Source organism: Lolium rigidum, chromosome 4, assembly GCF_022539505.1.
Source record: "Lolium rigidum isolate FL_2022 chromosome 4, APGP_CSIRO_Lrig_0.1, whole genome shotgun sequence".
Taxonomy (NCBI): domain Eukaryota; kingdom Viridiplantae; phylum Streptophyta; class Magnoliopsida; order Poales; family Poaceae; genus Lolium; species Lolium rigidum.
This window is the reverse complement of record NC_061511.1, coordinates 53,594,083-53,599,807: the sequence shown is the minus strand read 5'-3', so window position 1 is coordinate 53,599,807 and position 5,725 is coordinate 53,594,083. Positions and strand designations below refer to the sequence as shown.

The 5,725-nt window shown below is 38.6% G+C and overlaps 1 long non-coding RNA gene across 1 annotated transcript; it reads left to right on the top strand.

Moving 5' to 3' along the window:
• Nucleotides 1–303: 303 nt before the first annotated feature.
• Nucleotides 304–4,504, top strand: LOC124649249. The gene is made up of 7 exons (XR_006986586.1): nucleotides 304–442; nucleotides 1,050–1,159; nucleotides 1,554–1,655; nucleotides 1,754–1,911; nucleotides 2,018–2,132; nucleotides 4,201–4,320; nucleotides 4,398–4,504. It is a non-coding gene; the product is annotated as an uncharacterized LOC124649249 (long non-coding RNA).
• Nucleotides 4,505–5,725: the final 1,221 nt, after the last annotated feature.

The following is a 5,725-nucleotide window of genomic DNA, read 5'->3' as shown; positions in this document are numbered from 1 at the left end:
TTGGTGCAGAATTTGATGGAGTGAAAATTAGGTACCAAGCGGCTAGGTTTCGAACTGTTTGTGTGGCTCCAACTGCTATAACTGCGCAAGCTATTCTTTGGCGAATGATGGTGTTACAATTTTTGTTTGGCGAATGACAGATTTACAGTCACATAGCAATTATGTTGCACTATACAAATTTTCTTTTATGATTGTTGCTTCCGTGTGAGCCTCTAATATGATTGTTGGTTAGATATTTTTGTTGGTTCATCTTGTTGTAGATTCTGCCCCTATTCATTTTGCTATTGCAACGCTGCAGCTATCAAGCAAGAGAGTGGGTAATGGACGCTCACAATGCAGAGTCTCCCCATCAGCATCTGATGGCAGGACCTCCTGCTCTAGACCCTCGACGGGCTGATACCGCCAGCTAGCACATGAGGGCACTCAATACCCAGTTTGCAAGGTTGGGAACTTCTCGGTTATTATAACAATCTAAAAAGAAGATAATGTTTGGAGTTCAATAAGCTCTTTGCAAAAGAATAGTTCCTGCTAGTGAAGTACCTAAATAGTGCAATCTCTTGCATCGAGAATCATCCTACTGGAGAACCTTCTTGCTTTGTCTTTCCCTTATCTTGCTAGCTCTATACCAGTGCTTGAAATAGGCATTTCTTTCAAGTGAAAAAGGTTTTGGGTTTCAAAAGGCTGTAGCTCAAGTATGCATGGAATAGCACAGATAGCGGATAAAGAAGAGTTTAGAGAAGGAAAGCCAGTAGAGTATGCCTTGGTTTAAGAGAGGAGGCATCTGCTTTAGCTTGTGTCGTGTCATATCAGTTTGAAATTACTTGATCTTGTATAATCATTATCCTCCCATCGTGTTTATTATTTGCGATCTATTTTCTGAATAACCAACTCCTTATTCATCCCATAAATATTTTTGGTACTTAGTTAATGCCCTATTTTTAAAGATGCTTCTGTGAATACATTTTTTAGAGTTGAATTATAAGTGTTATGTAGTGTATTCGCTTTGGTTAGACGTGAGAAAGACTCATCTGCATGTTTATTTTGAGCAGCTAGGTACAACTACAGTTGCAAAATCATCCAACTGAACTTTGGGAGGACGGCGTCAAAGATTACTTATCCCATGCTTCTGAAATCATGGTTAGATCCACGAGCTTGTAAGGTACTTTCTCAGATTTAAGAGCGCATAACTAGAGATATGATATATTCCTATCACTGCTGATAAAATGGATCACCATCACAATCAGCTTTTGCATGGACGGGATTAACTACTACATCTTCTAACTGCACTAATAAATTGCGTCGTGGATTTGGGTTGAAACTGTTATTTATGGGCTATCTACCATAAACTTCCGTATTGGGGAACATATTAATACACTCCCAATCATGCTTAGTTCATTCTAGTTGGGATGTGTTTACATCACATTGTAAAACAACCAAATGAATGGTGTACCAACTCTCTTGATATTTTGTTGAGGGTCTTGAATTATTTTGGTACATGGCTGTTTATTTGGGCCTTTTTCTAGTTGAACTAAGCGTACTTATCAAATTGCAAGTTCCATGCAACGATGACGACAATGACGGCGATCACACTGAGGTTCTAATCGCAGAGCTAAAAAGGATTTTAAAAATAAAGAGCGGAGGATATGCTTAGAAAGGTTTGTTTTTTGTTCTTGTTGTTATCATTTTGAGGTGCCTTTTTTTCTTTAGCTTTAAATATTAATGTTAAGTTCTTTGTCCCCGTGTTTTCTGTAAGACTGCTATCAAGCAGAAGAAGAGGCCAAGATAAAGGAGGTTGAGCTGATGCGAGGAAACCCGCTTATCACTATGAATAACTCCGGATCCTTCAATGTGAAGAGAAGGAAACCTGCTTATCACTATGAATAACTCCAGATCCTTCAATGTGAAGAGAAGGTTAAGCCAGTGATTTTTTTACTGTATTATAAGTTTTTTTCGAACAATGTTCCCCTGCTTTATGGCGATCTTAACACTATTCATTCTTTGTATGTTTCCTTTGCAGGTGGGATGATGATTTTGTACTCTAGAACCAGGCTCGTGGAGAGACCAAGACTCCAAAACGGTTCATCAAGTGCACCATTTATTAGGAGTGATTTCCACCGCAAGTTTTTGCATAGGTACATGAAACGGTGCTGATTTATGCTTTTATGTTGTGTGGATGTGTATGTCATGGCATCCTAGAAAGAGCTTGTAATATTCCAGTGTTCTGAAGATCGATATGTATGACAAACTTTTAAATTTTCGTTGTCTGGACGGTAATATTTTTACCCAACTAAAGAAATCCATTGCTTCTGTATAACTGATGTTGTGCCATAACATTTGTCTTTTTTCGTATCTACTATTTGAAGTCTCTGACATGTTTCCTTGTCACATTTACTGGAAAGTAAGTATGTTTATGTGGTTGTGCAACTGTGGCTTGGGTAATGCTTTCTGTTTCAGTTGAATTCGTTGAGTGCTTCTTGGTCTTCTCTTGGGAGAATGTTTTTAACTGAACTCCATAGTTCATTATATATTTATATGTTTGTAGTTCTTGCTTTTGATTACTTTCAGATTAGGTTAGAAGCATAGGTAATAAGATTTTAACCTTATAAAGTGGCAGGTTATACCCTCAAGCCTATATTTCTCTTTTCACCAGAGTCATCGTCCTGCTTGGAGATTGATATCTCCCTAGTATACTGTTGTCTGCCTATCTAGCCACTTCTCCAGGGGCTGGTCGGAGATTTTATCAATGGGTGCTCAGATGTTGTTGCTTGTTATCAGCTGAAGTAACTTGTTTTTTCCAATTTATTGGTTTGTTATGCTTTGGCTTCACTGTTTTTTTTCTTTTTCTTTCTGTTACGTCCGAACTAACATATATTTTCTTGTTGGCCCATCTCATGGGCAAAATGATTTTTAGTGAGCCTTTGATCGAAGTTGTTTTCTTGGTTTGTGGTTCTTTATGTTTGATTACTGTCTGATTTGTGACTACTGTAGAAGTAGTAATAGTTTAGCCGAGCAAAGTGGCAGGTTACCCTTTGCCCCTGTCTCTCTTGGGAGTTGAGTTTTCTTTGGAGGGCAGGTCTGGTGGGGATCGGGTGCATTCTTTTTTCTCTCTCTGTTTAATTGGTTAGTGTGCATAGTTTCTTCTTGCTGTGGCAATGTAGCTCCTTGCTTGCCATCTTTCTTGTAGCTAAAATTGACTTAGATGTACATGAATTTTCCGCATGATTCTCTCATTGTTATTGCAGTATAGGCTTTTTCAACTGGCGCACATGCTAAGTAAATTTATCTCCGTCACGGCGGGTGGCCCAACTCCTCTTGGTCTCGTCGAACGTGCTCGCTGATGAGACTTTTATATCCAGCATCGATTCACTACAATCTTTCATCATAGCTTAGTTCAGATTGGTTTGTGGGAGACGGCGGGTGGCATAGCTTAGTTCGGATTTATTAAGATACTCGTGCAGTCCAGCTTGGTTTGCTGCTTTGCTTCTAATGCATGGTTCTCATCATGACGTATTAGTCATATTGAGCAATATTAATTAGCAAAACACACTTTTTCTGGACATGTTTCAGTCATATTGGTTTCAAGCTGCAGCATACCATCATATTTTAGGATTGAGGCAAAAGATACTATGTACATGGACTGAATAGTATTCAGCATTAGGATAGGTCTGCAGTGCATTTACCTACAGAGGTGCCAAGTGACTGAAAATTTCAACGGAAACAGGACAGCGTTAGCATGTAATAGTGATCATAGATATGCAGATAACTGCTAACGGTAAGATGGCACCTGACCCTATGATGCTCTGCAGAAGTCATACATACTAGTCAGACTAAGAGTTCACTGATGGAAACTACTTTTCTTTCTGAATTATGCCATTAACCTTGTGAGTTTGGTTTTTTAAAAGTTTAGTGGTGCTTGGTTTTGTGTTACTTTCCAGTGATACCAATTAAAAGCTAGCAGAGCATGCCGTTGGATATCATTTAGAGCACCACATTTATGTTCATGTGAATTGTAGCTTGCATTTAGAACCCCATAAGAGTGTCGTGAAGAATTTTTTGCGGTTAAAATATGCTATCTTTTATATTGAACTTAAATTTGAATGTTTAGTGTTGATTTGCGAATATTATTGGAGTCACTGTCGTTGCCAATTTATCTTTGCATATGAGAATATGTTTTCTTGGTATGATTTTTTTATTTTTAAGGAAGACCAAAACAAAAAGACATAAATGAGTAGAACTGAACAGAAGATCTCGTCGTTAGGAGAGGTTGAGGACAGAAGCAGATGCAAAGAAATTGGAAGTTCTTTCAAAGAAAATAGGCAGGTAGGTTTCACATTCTTATATTATCAAGCTCCCAAGAATGGCCCCTTTCTAATAGTGTGATTACATTATTTTTGCAGCTTGCCAAATATAATTGCCAAGATAGCAAAGAGGACGAGGAAGAGGAAAAATTGCACAAGGTGAACTGTGGCTAAGTAGGAAAGAGTGAAGTCAGCCCCCTTCTGTGCAGACACAAGTATGTTCCTAGCATGAATTTAGTTGGCCCATACTTGTTTACAGTAAAGTTCCGTCATCGTAGTGTGTGGGGTCATGGGAGGCGGACGATGTACGCTCGGGTTTTAGTGTAGTCGGTAACTGGCTGTGGTTAATTGCTGAGAAATCAGTGTTACCCCTTTTTTAATGATATACGGTATGTTGAATTGCAATAATCGCGTTGCAGAAGCATTAAATTCTACCAGTCGGGACCTGCACCACACAGGCGAACCTCTGGTGCTGTGGCACATCATGGACCATTTGTCATTAGTTTCGTTCATTAGGAAACCGATACCATTACCGCCCTCGCTGGAGATGACGTGAATCCATCCACGGTGGCGGCGCTTCAAAATGGGAGCTAGTAAAATTCTTAGTACTGTATTAACTTATCCATCTGTCCAGTTTTGTTGATACGTGTAAGTTTTTATTACTAATATAAGTAAAATTTATTTTAGTGTTAGCAGAAAATGTAAAATAGTTGAACAAGGATGCCTTTGATATAAATGAGATTGTCTAGCAGTGAACATAAAAATTGCAGGCCCTGGTGATCTTGGGAGTTTGGATATACTACTAGCTGATTTAGAAATAATTTACATTTTTGGGGCATCTAGACAACAATGGTAGCATTCGATTTTCGAAGAAACTGGATGAACTCCCCTGCAACATCATTACTTGGTGTAATATCATTAATCAGAGGTTATCAATATTATCTTGTGATATGTTGTAAGTAAATTAAATTTTCATCTATGTTGTAAAATCCCACTGCAATAACCAAGATTGGTAGGTACACATTTTCTCAAGCTGGGTAAATATATAAAATAAATTGATAAACATAGAAATCATATGAAGGTAATACCTTACAAACTGCTAATTTCAACTGTTGGCCACCAACGTTTTACAGGTATTTTACCTTGAAGCTTGTGAATCCGGGAGCATCTTTGAGGGGCTTCTGCCAAATGATATTGGCATCAGAGCTACCATCGCTTAAAACACAGAGGAGAGCAGTTGGGAGACGTTCCGCCTTGGCGAGTACACGAGCCCCTCTACATGAGTAGACATATGTTGGGCGACTTTTACAACATTTCTTGGATGGAAGAGATGTACTTTATTCCTCATCTCTGTTGGATGGAAGAGGGTTTCTTTGGTTTACTCCATTTATTTTTCACATGGTCAAATCATGTTCTCATACGGCCAG